The sequence below is a fragment of the Papio anubis genome, chromosome 6 (genome assembly GCF_008728515.1).
Source record: "Papio anubis isolate 15944 chromosome 6, Panubis1.0, whole genome shotgun sequence".
NCBI classification, from domain to species: domain Eukaryota; kingdom Metazoa; phylum Chordata; class Mammalia; order Primates; family Cercopithecidae; genus Papio; species Papio anubis.
Window position 1 is genome coordinate 82,347,961 of NC_044981.1, and position 12,934 is coordinate 82,360,894.

Here is a 12,934-nt window from a genome sequence, read left to right on the forward strand (position 1 = left end):
AAGTAACTCTTATTTAACATAAAGAAACTTACCAGAGAAAGAAAAGTTGTTTTGTGATTTATTTTCTGTGATAAACAAATTTGTTTAGGTTCTTACACCTTTTCAGATTTTCGTTGTTTCCTTCCAGTATGTCCCCCAACCATTCATGTTTTCTTAGTGATGTTTCTTTTTGGGGGGCAGGTGGGGGAGACGGAATCTTGCTCTGTTGCCCAAGCTGGAGTGCAGTGGCACAATCTCACTGCAGTCTACACCTCTCAGGTTCAAGCACTTCTCCTGCCTCAGCCTCCAAGTAGTGGGGACTACAGGTGTGCACCACCACGCCTGGCTAATTTTTGTATTTTTAGTAGAGACGGGGGTTTCACTATGTTGGCCAGACTGGTTTAACCCCTGACCTCAAGTGATCCACCCACCTCCACTTCCAAAAGTGCTGGGATTACAGGCGTGAGCCACCATGCCAGGCCTTTCTAGTGATGATTGATGTCAGCATTATTCAAGAATTTCTATCATTTAAATATCAACCAACTGGCAGTATATTTTCAATGTAGCAGACTTATTTTGGCAATCTTTCCATTTAGGCATTTCAGTCTTCTTTGTTCTATTTTTTCTCTTTCATTCGTGCCTTCTTTCCATCCTTTTACTTCTTTTTTATCTGAATGACTATGTAGAAACAATGTTTCTAGGATGCTCTTATTAAATTATTTTGTTTGACTTATGATTTCGTAGTGGATTTTATTTTTATTTCACATTTCTATATAAGAATTATGAATATTATGGAATTCTTATGAAAATTGTTATAATTTTTGCAGTTTAGTGTTTTTTAATTTTTTAATGATGTGGCTACATAAATAATAGAAAAGTCAGTTCCTTTCACACCTGACTTATCTTCCCCACGCCCTCAATTCTTCTACTCAGAAGCAATGTTTCCAGTTTCTTTCTTATGTTTCTGCACTCTAAGTATGTATAAACAAATTATATTTAAGTCCCCATCCCTGTTGAAATTCTCCTTAAAATAACAAATAGAACATAAAAATTAGAGGAACCCCTGCCTTTGTGCTTAGAGAATCTCTGTTAGTATGGTATAAATTAGACTTCTCTGTACTTCTACAACAAACATATATTACTTTCATAATTGGGGAAAGTAAAAACAAAAACATGTTTTTAAGTTTCACTATTTCATGTGGCTGCTTCCATTTATTATTGACAGTTTTATCCCATATCTGATAGCTCTATTTTCTTTACTCTGGATAAGAGCAGGTTTGGTGGGTGAAGGATACAAATACCACTCCTGTCATTGACAGTTGCCTCCCAGCAGCTAAAGTTTGAAGTGTCTGTCACCAAAACGATAGACTGGCTGAAAAACTGGGATGACACAGGGCAACTCACCACCTTTACTAGGCAAAGTCCTGAGAGCCCTGTAGAGTATACAGGTCAGGGACTTCTTGCAAAGCAGTATGACACAGTTAAGTATGTACACGCTACACTAAATACATGAATTTTTTTCCTAATGAAGTTTTGTCATTTACACGCTGAATTTTTTTAAGTAACCATCTCTGTAAATGTTTCATATGCTTACTTGGTTTGTTTTATTCAACATAATTTGAACTTTCTAATAGCAAAATATGATTATCACAGACATTATGCTGTAATCAGAACAGCTCAGGTATGTAAAATCCTTGCATTTCCAAGTGGCTTTTTCTTTGGTAATTTTAATGACACATTACACAATTTTAAATTTTCAAGTAGTAGAAAAGTATATACAATGAAAAATAAGTCATCCTCTTACTCCAAAATCTTTAATTCCATTCCCAAAGGGATTTATTTTTTAAAATTTCTTAATGTTTCCTGAAATTTACTATGTATATACATACGTTTTCTGGAGGTTTGCTGTATACAAATAGAAACACAAGATACACAGTGTTTAGTGCCTTGCCTTCTTTCTTTTTTAAAAAATATAACAATGTGTCTTGGTGGTTTCTTTCATATCCAAATGTGCGGATCTAACCCACACTTCTGAATATTACAAAATATAAGAGGCCATTAATTATTTAACTAGCACTCTAGTAATGATCATTTGCATCATTTCCAATTTTTAAATATTATAAACAATATTATAATTATCATCTTGCTCTGGTTACATATATAATTATAGTTCTAGAATAAGTTTTTAGAAGTGGCATTGTTGGATCAAAGAATATGAGTATTTTAAACTTAACTAGAAGTTGCTCAGGTACTCACTCTTCTCCACCCCTCCTCAAAGTTAATGCTATGAAATATGTTAATTTTTGTTGAACTAACAGATGAAAAACAATACCTTATTTTTATTTGCACATAAATAATTTTGAGCAGGACTGAACATCATTTCATAAGTTGTGGTCATTTGTGAATTTTTTTTCTGTGAACTGCCTGTTCAAAAATCTTTCTCAAGTTCTTAATTCTGTCTTTAAGTTTGACTTTTGACTCTTTTATGGTAGTTTTACAATCGTTTTTATGTAGTCAAATTTATGTATCTTTTACTCTTAGACTTGCAGAGTTTATGTAATGCCAAGATACTAAAAAGAAGTGCCCATACTTTATTCTAGACTGTACACAGTTTTATTTATTTTAGGGTGAGCCCTTTAATTCATCTGTAATTTATTTTGGAAATGAAGTAGAAATCTAGCTTCTTTTTAAACCTAAATGACAAGCCAGTTGTTGTAATAACATATATGGTAAAATCAACTCTTCTTTCTCCACTAATTTGGAATGCTACTTACTTCCTAAATATTTTGAGGTCTATTTTTGGATTCTCTATTGTTGTGATCTATATTAATAAAAATGTTCAATCAATGATAATTAAATATTTTAAATTTGCTTAGATTATTATTAGCTGTAATTATCTAGTGTCTCTTTATTAAGTGTATCAACCAAAGTTGAGAAATTAGACATAAATCATATCATTCACTTGCTAACAGTCTGGTTACTATAAATTAGAAGCACTGAAATTTTCCCTCAACATTTTCTTTGACTTGTCCTGAGGCTCGTAACACCCTAATTTTCTAATCTTTACTTGACTCTTTAATGGTGTGTAGCTGTGTTTCCTGAAGTACATCTCATGTTTCGTCTAAAATCAGAACTACTAGGGTGTGGTTTAAAATACAGATTCCTGGGTCCCATCCTACCCTGGTCCTTCTGGACCAAAACCTCTCTCAGTTGATCCCAGAAATTTGCATTTCATCAGTCAAAGCTTGAGAACCGTGACTGCATAACATTGTTTTATTAAACAATACAGGAATTAAGTAAGGAGCAATATGGTTTGTTTTCATCTTCAACTGTCCCCTGTAGCACAACTAAATCGAAAATGGTAAAGTTATTTGTTTAGTTCTGTGAGCCTCCCCTCTGTACAAACAGCTGAAACATCCTGCTCTAAGAATCTATGAGAAACAGCTCAAAGCACCGAAACAACTATCCCCTGGTCACAAACACCAAAACAGGCAACAGAAAATTTCTTGATTGAGATTAGGTTTTTAATCAACAGCAACAGATAAGGTGACTGACAGTCAGAAAGAATCACCTGAGATGTGACGTCTGACACAGTGGCAGCAACAAAAGCTCCCTACAACTGATGGACAAGAAGCAAACTGACTTGACACATGTAAAACAGCCAAGAATATTCTCTTCTATTTCAGTCAAAACAGTGTGCTCTAATCAATAATGCAAACATCCTGTTTCTCAAGCTAACAACCTCTGTCACTGGAACCCTCAGAGAGATAAAGAAACTGCTGGTACAATTATAGTTCATCTTTCTCTAGTCTGAAACGTCAATAGACTAGGCAAATAATACTGCCAAGAAAGGGAGAAAAATCTCACAGGCAAAAAGTAATTTGTTTAACATTTTTTCATTTCTTTTTGCTTTGCACATGTCTCCTCCCACTTCCATTTCAGAAAGCTTTCAGTAATGAACTATGAAAGGATTCATGGGAGAAACAGGTTGTGTACAAGAAGGAAAGAGAAGCAATTGTATTGATAGAATTGTTCAGTTTTATGTATATTGCAGGATGGGGAGGTGAAAGAGTAGATGATGAAATAACTTCCTACCCTAATTTTGCAGGGGAAGTCTCATGAGATCTTTCATGTTGCATGGGTTTGCCTAAAGATATTCATCCTTAAAAAGCTGGCCTATTTTGCCATGAGAGGTAAGGGTACTACATTCAGAACCTCTGGGTATTCTTTCTGAGTATCTGTATAAATGGCCATGTGGAGCTTTACAGATAGTGGAAGAACTTGGTGGGAGAGAATCAAAGCCACTTTTATTAAGGGAAGGAGATTTCCTTTGGATGATGCTTTTGGTGTTGTTAAAAGAAAACTTCAGATAAATCAGATTTGATGGAGTTTAACTGAGCAAAAAGAAGCAATCATTCACAAGTCGGGCAGCCTTCAGAATCACAGCAGATTTGGAGAGACTCCGGGGTGCCTCGTGGTCAGAACAAATTTATGGACAAAAAAAAGTAAAGTGATGTCCAGGAATCAGAAGTGAGGTACAGAAATAGCTGGATTGCTTGCAGGTTGGCGTTTGCCTTATTTGAACACAGTTTGAACACTCAACAGTCTATGAGTGGTTGAAGTGTGACCACTGGGAACGGCCAAGACTCACTTATTGTTACAGGTGCGTATTCCCAAGTTAGATTTTCTATCTTGTCTTTTAAGCTAGGTTATGGTTAGTTCACAGACTCAAATATAGAAGTATGGAGTCCTTCTTAGGCCATATTTAGTTCACTCTAACAGTGTGGATAACAGGAGTCCCATGGTTCCTTCTAGGAGTGAGCAGTAGTGCCACTTGCCCTCATCTAAAATCTTGGCTGCTATTCAATGGAAAATACGTTTAAGGGGAAAGAGTGAAACCTAATCACAAACATTATCTCAACACCCCTTCTCCACTAATATCATCCCTATCCCTGGGCTCTGGCTGAAATGGAGTGTGGGAGAATTTTGTCCATCCTTATCCTCTAAGTACAGCCCAGGCCTCAGTGGGACTGCAGCAAGTCCCAGTCACTGTTCAGACAGTGGGAAGCTCTCTGTCACCAAGGTAACTCCCTATTTCTCCAGCATTTTTAGATGCAGTCTGAATGAGCCATTAGCCAGCAGTCCTTCTGCTATGGTTTGGATATGCTTTGTTTGGCCCTGCCAAATCTTATGTTGAAATTCAATCCCCAGTGCTGGTGATGGGGCCTAATGGGAGGTGTTTGGATCATGGGGGTGGATCCCTCATGACTGGCTTGGTGCCATCCTCATGGGAATGAGTGAGTTCTTGCTCTGTTAGTTCCCATGGGAGTTCTTCCCAGAGCTGGTTGGGAGTTCTTCCCAGAGCTGGTACCTCCTCCCTCCCCTTTCTCTACCTCCTTTTTCTCCAGATGACCTCTGCACAATGTCTCCCCTCTCTTTTGCCATGAATGGAAACAGCTTGAAGCTCTCACCAAAAGCAGATGCAGCCACCATGCTTCTTGTACAGTCTGCAGAACTGTGAACCAAATAAACTTCTTTTCTTTATAAATTATCCAGCCTCTTGTATTCCCTTATAACAACACAAATAGACAAATGGACTAAGACACTTTTTCCATACCCGTACATTCCCCACACTCACATCTCCAGGATAAATGTACTTTCTGAGAGTTGGGGGCCAAATGGGAGAAAGGAATAAAGGCTTCCCACTTTTTCTTTATGCCTGATCAGTTTCAAAGGCCACCATGCCGTATCAGTCTGTTTAAATCCATTCTCCCTGGGAGTGGTTTTAACTTGGGTCATTCTTTGAAATGCTAAGGCTGGATTCCAGAAGAAAAAAAAAAGAAGAAAAAGGAGAAAGAGTGGGAGGTAAATAATTTGTATATATCTGAAAATTTCCAAAGGAATAGAATACCATAAAATCCAGAATAAGAGTTGCCAATAAAGAGATGGAGAGAAATCATACGGAGACTGATTCCTAGATTTTAGAGAATTGAGACAACATTGTCATTATTTAACTATATGACCCCCTCTCCCTACCCCAAAAATATTGTATTTCTATTGTGAATTTTGTTTTGAGAATTGTTTATATTCTTTGAGATAATCAGAGACATTCTGGATGCAGAAATTGGGTTGGAAGCTCTGGCCTAAAGCACAAAACATGCAAAACTTATCCTGTCTCATGGCTTCACATGAAATCTCTATTCCAGACCTGAGATCTCCCTTGAGCTTCACGCCAGTGTCTTCATTCAGTGCATTAACTATCTGTTGCTATGCAACCAATTACTCCAAACAGAGCAGCTTAAATCAACAAGCATTTATTGTCTCACATAGATTCTGAGGGTCAGAAATCTGGGAGCCCCTTATCTGGTGGTTCTGAATCAAGGTCACTCAAAAGGTTGCAGCCAAGCTGACATATGGGGCTACAGTTATCATAAAGCTCAAGTGGGGCTGGAGGATGCACTTCTAAACTCATTCACATGGTTGCTGACAAGCCTCAGTTCCTCACTGGTTATTGGCCAGAGACTTCAGTTCCTCACCTCATCAGCCTCTCCATAGGGCTGCTAACAACACATTATCTGACTTCCCCTAGAGCAATAAATGAGAGGGAGAGAGTAGACACCCAAAACGGTCACTACTGGCAAGGATACAGCGTAACTGGAACTTTCATACATTATTGGTGGGAATGCAAATTGTACAATCACTTCAGAAAACAGTTTGGCAGTTTTTTGTTTTGTTTTGTTTTGTTTTGTTTTGAGACAATATCTCACTCTGTTGCCCAAACCTGGAGTGCAGCCGCACTATCTCGGCTCACCGCAACCTCTGCCTTTCAGGCTCAAGTAATCCTCCCACCTCAGCCTCCCAAGCAGCAGGGACTACAGGCATGCACCACCATGCCTGGCTAGATATTTTTTTGTATTTTTTGTAGAGACGGGGTTTCGCCATGTTGCCCAGGCTGGTCTGGAACTCCTGAACTCAGGTGATCTGCCCGCCTCGGCCTCCCAAAATGCTGGAATTACAGGCATGGGCCAGCGAACCTGGCCTGACAGTTTCTTATAAAGTTAAATATACATGTATATAAACATAAGTTCCTGTTATGATCTGGCAATCTCTCTCCTAGGTAATTATCCAAGAGAAATTAAAATATATGTTCACACAAAGACTTGCACATGAAGGTTTACAGTAATTCTATGCATAATAACCAAAAACTGAAAATACATTTGACCCTTGAATAACATAAGGGTTAGGGGTGCTGACCCCTGCACATTTGAAAATATTTTTAATGTGAAAAAAATATTTTTAACTCCCCAAAAACTTAACTACTAATAGCTTACACTTGACTTAAAGCCTTACCTATAACATAAAGAGTTGATGAACAGATATTTTGTATGTTACATGCATTACATACTTTATTCTAACAATAAAGCAAGCTAGAGAGAAGAAGATGTTATTAAGAAAATAATAGGGAAGAGAAAATGTACTTACTATTCATTAAATGGCACTGGATCATCATAAAGGTCTTCATCTTTATTATCTTCACATTGAGTAGGTTGGGAAAGATAGGAAAGAGGAGGGGTTGGTCTTGCTATCTCAGGGTGACAGAGGTGGAATAAAACCGATGTATAAGTGGACTCATGTAGTTCAAATCTGTGTTTTTCAAGGGCCAACTATAATTCAATTGTTCTTCAACTAGTGAAAGTGGATATAAAGTATAGCACATTCATACAAAGGAATGCTATTCAGCATAAAAAGAAACAGACTAGTGATACATTCATCACCATGGATGAATCTCAAAATAATTATGCTGTGAACAAAGCTAAACACAAAAAGCTAACCCTATGATTCCATTTATATGGCATTCTGGAAGAGGCAAAACTATAGAAAGAGACCAATTAGTGGTTTGGGAATAGGGTGAGAAGATTGATTACAAAGGTGCACAACGGAAGTTTTCTATACCTTGAGTAAGTGGCAGTTACCTGCTTGTGTATTTTTGTTGATAAAACCTATGTCTGTGTCTAGAAATGATAGATTTTACTGTATGTAGATTATGTGTCAGTAGGCCTGACTTTAAAAACTTAAAAATGAAGATGAGAGGGTATTCTTTTTTTTTTTTTTTTTTTTGAGACGGAGTCTCACTCTGTCGCCCAGGCTGGAGTGCAGTGGCCGGATCTCAGCTCACTGCAAGCTCCGCCTCCCGGGTTTACGCCATTCTCCTGCCTCAGCCTCCCGAGTAGCTGGGACTACAGGCGCCCGCCACCTCGCCCGGCTAGTTTTTTGTATTTTTAGTAAAGACGGGGTTTCACCGTGTTAGCCAGGATGGTCTCGATCTCCTGACCTCGTGATCCGCCCGTCTCGGCCTCCCAAAGTGCTGGGATTACAGGCTTGAGCCACCGCGCCCGGCCGAGAGGGTATTCTAATTAGTGGTAGCAGCAAGATAAAAAGGCATGGAAGTATGAGAGTGTGGTTGGCACAAGAGACTGCAAGCAGTTCAATAATACAAAGGCATAACATTCAAAGCGAGAAGTGGCAAGCCATGGAGTCCTGAACTTTTCACTTGCATCTATAGCCTCCACCTTAAACTCATCACATCCAACACTAAAGCCTGCATCCCTCTCTTCCCCAAGAGTACCATAATGGTTGTTGATGTCATTTTCCTAGTCACCAAAACTCTAAAGCTTGAAGACTTTCTTGACTGCTCCCCTTACCTGTCCCACCAAATCCACGATGCTCTCTTGCGATGTGATGCATGGTTTTTGTGGTTTTGATGGTAGCAGCAGTAGATGATGATGATAATAGTGGTGTTTTACTTCTCTTTTATATCATTCCTTCTTAATTCTTTGTTCTCATATGGTGTAAGCTTTAATTTATTTATTTTTTTTCTCACCAAGATTGGCATGCCATCCCTCTCACTGGTCTTAGTGCCTCTGGTCACTCTCCTTTCTTGCCAGATGAGTCTTCTGAAAATATCAACCTCATCCCATTGTGTTCTAATCAAAAACAAACTTGAGGTCCCTACCAATAAAAAGACTTCCTCTGCTGATCCTAATCTACTTTCTAAGTTTATTCCTCAATATACTCAGGTTAACAAATTGCTTCAGAGACAACCAGCTTGATTTGTTCATCCCCTCGTGTGCATTTCCTTCAGGACACGTCATATAGCTCTGTCTGAGGCGCCCTCTCTTTTCCTCTCCACATATTTAAATCCCCCTCTTACATCATGAGCCAGGAAAGTTCTGCCGCCACCACTCTGATTTCTCACCCCAGTAAGATTCTTTGAGTCATATTCTCCTCCTTCTCCAAACTTTATGGTATCTATTCTACCTATTTAGGTTATTGGTGGTTGTATTGATAATGGTAGCTTAGATTTCTAGAGCCTTTGAAAGATTCGAAAGCACTCTACTATTCGTCATCTGGTTTGAGGCCTTCTCAACAAGCCTATGAGACTACTCCTATATCACAGATAAGGCTCTACAGTGGACAGGGATTTGCTTATGATCACACAGATAAGTAGTAAGTTTTCAATACATTTTTTAAATAAGGGCATGAAGACAGAGCCAGAAAACTGATTTAGCAATCAAGAGGAAAAGGAAGGACTCTTTTTAATGCGGAAATAAAACTAAAGTCAGAAAAAAGACTATTTAAAGTCAGAATTTGACCAGGATTACATTCATACAGACCACACTGTCTGCTTTGCCTTTATGATACTGGTAGGATACATGAAAGGGCAGAATTTGTTCCATACAATTCAAAAAAATACATTTTTAAAAAAGCTTAAAATGAGGAAACTATACCTTCAGCTACCACTTATTTCTGTTTTTGCAACTATTGGAGCTGACTGTGTGGGTGAGTTAACTGCTGCATAAAAAGTGGAATTAAAATTAAAAAGCTCTTATGTATATTTTTATAGAACAGAAATAATTAAAATTAACTGTAACTCAAAATCCAGTTAGTAGAGTTGGCATTTAAATTGGCTGTTTAATTAGCAAAATTCTATATGATTAAAGTAGTCACTTGAAAATGTCTTTCAAAAGTAAAGCATTTTAATAAGCTCTAGTTCTTAGATGATCTACATAACTTGATCTTTGTGTTCCCCTCTGGAATTGACTTGTTCTGCAGTTTGAGTTAACGAGTTCCTGGATTAATACTTCAGAAGGAAGCTAATGAGAATAAAAGTGGAAAGTGAATCTCATTTGACAATAAGATGTACTAGGCCTCAAAAGACTGCTAGGTATCTTCAGCGTATAAAGGAATATAAGGGAAAAATCTTTTTCTTCATGTTAAAGTCTTAGAGCCCTATCTTAAGTTCTATCTGAGTTATTGGTTGGATGACTATTTTTGAGGCTGTTGATGAATCAGAGAACTCTTGAAGTTGTGCTCTTGACCTAATACATTTTTTAAGCAAAGGACACATTTTTCAAAACCCCTTACACACAACCATAGTAAGATCTTTGATAGAGGATATCTAGTTCAATCTCTCTTTTCCATTTAGAACGAGACCAAAACCATAACCAGCAGATGAGAATTCAAGCAGTTTTTCAAATTCCTCATGACAGAGGCTAGCCAGATATTCACCAAATACACTTCCTCTTCTTGTGCATCTAGATAAACTACATTTTACATCTCCCTTACACCTAGAAGTGGGACCATATGATCAGTTCTTGTGAATGGAATGTGAGAAGGGAAGTGTCATTGCCCCACCAAGGCATTTTAAAGGAATGTAACCTTCCCCACCTGCTCTCCCTTTTCCCCTGGATGCTACCTGGAGGATGCCAGCATGCCTTTGAGGTGTAATGTCGAAGATGGCAGAGCCACAGGATGGAAGGAGGCCTATCTTTAAAGGGCTATGCACATCAGACCCTCCTACACACTATGATACACAGCCCCACACCTCCCCACCTGCCCTCCAACACTCACTGCATTAATCTTCAAATTCAGTAAGAAATCAGGTGCTATTATCATATGCCACTTCATTTGGAGGATTGTTTACTATAGCGTTGAATGTTGTTCTACCTGCTAACTCTACGTTCTCCAAAAAGAAATTCCTACATGACTATCTACCATGCAATGTCTAAACAACATTGCCTCTTTGTCCTTTTGTTCTAGTTGTATATGCTACAGCCCAGTGGATTTTGATCTTTTTGGGGCCAAGAACTCTATTAAACCTAGGCAAAGTCCCAAACCCCTCTCCCCAGGAAAATAAGTAAACATACATGTGCTCAAAATTTTGCCTAGAATTTCAAGATGTTTTCAGAACCTCAAAAAGATAAATATAACCCAGGCTAAGAACCCTACTACTAGCAGTTAGTTTACTATGAATGCAGAAGAACCCTAAGTAAGTAATAAGTGTGTATTACTTCCAAGCTTTCCAATTTTACTCATCTTTTCTGTTATATACAACTGCCCAGTCATATTTATGTCTTTGATCTTTGAATTTTAAAAACACAGAAAATTTAGGGCTTCAATATTGACTTTTCTTTCCCAAAGCAAAGATGTCAGTGTTACAGCCAACCATCAATTCCATGACTGTGCCTTTCGATTTCTGTATCGACTGTGAGCGGTCTCTGCCTCAAAACGATCAACGATGCAATGGTCAATATTCTATGACAGGCACTTCACAATCACTGTTGGAAATGGAATCTTCACTTTCTAGCATAACCCTTTAAGATTTTTTCAATTTTTCCCTTATCATTCTCTCTAACCTCATCTCTCATCTTGCCCCAACATAAACTTTTTATTTCAATAATATCACGCTGTTCATAGTGCACTGAATCTACCATGTTCTCTCTTGACTCTGTGACCTTGCCTGGAATGTTCTTTCTCTTGTCTGTCCAAGAACTCCTATTAACCTCTAAGATTCACCTTAAGCATCACCTTTCTGATGCATCCCTGGCCTGCCCACTCCTTCTAAGTGAAGTGACTCCATAAATGCTCCTGCTGTATTTCCCACACCCCTGACATAGTCCTCATCACACACTGCTGGAATTTACTGCTGTGCCTCTCATTGGACTGTTAGCTCCTTTGGAGTAAGGAATTTTTTTGTTTCTGGTATTTGTTTTTGTGTTGTTTGTTTGTTTGTTTGTTTGAGACGGAGTCTCACTCTGTCGCCCACACTGGAGTGCAATGGTGCGAACTTGGCTTACTGCAACCTCGCATCCCTGGTTCAAGTGATTCTCCTGCCTTTGGCCTCCCGAGTAGCTGAGATTACAGGTGCATGCTACCATGCCCACCTAATCTTAGTGTTTTTATTAGAGATGGGGTTTCGCCATGTTGGCCAGGGTGGTCTCAAACTCCTGACCTCAAGTGATCCGCCCACCTCGGCCTCCCAAAAGGTTGAAATTACCTGGTAAGCCACCGCACCCAGCCTCATTGCATATTCTTTACCTAGCATAGTACATAACACAGTTTGAAGCATGTCACGTTCTCAAGGAATTCATCTTCAAGGCAGGTAGTTAAGCATACATGAAAAAAAAGAACAACCAAATAGAACATATCATGTTTTAATGACACTAAGGGAAGAATGCTTAAAGGATTATGGGAACACACAGGATACAGCAATTAAGTTCTGAAAAAGTGGAAGGTGGTAGAGAAGAAAGTGGGTAAAGGAGACACTCAGAGAAGACTTCACAGGAGAGGGAACTTCTGAGTTGGACCTGGAGAAATGAGTTGGAGTTTGCTAGAGAGAAGTGAGAAAGGATTTGTACAAGATCTCTCACTGAGACCCACATAAAGGGGAAGATCTCTACCTCAGTATCGTATAACCTGACTGGCTGAGGCCTCAGGTCTTTCCTAGACTTTCCTGGCTAAGAGACTGACTGTCAGTCATCTCTTTCCTTGGTCTACTCCAGTCTCACCAGGGCTTGGTCTTGAGTATCCTCCTGGTTTATCCAAATAATTGGAGACCCTGGTCCAGGAATGTGGCTCAGGAAGCTTGTCTATGAACTTGTCAGACATGTGCAAA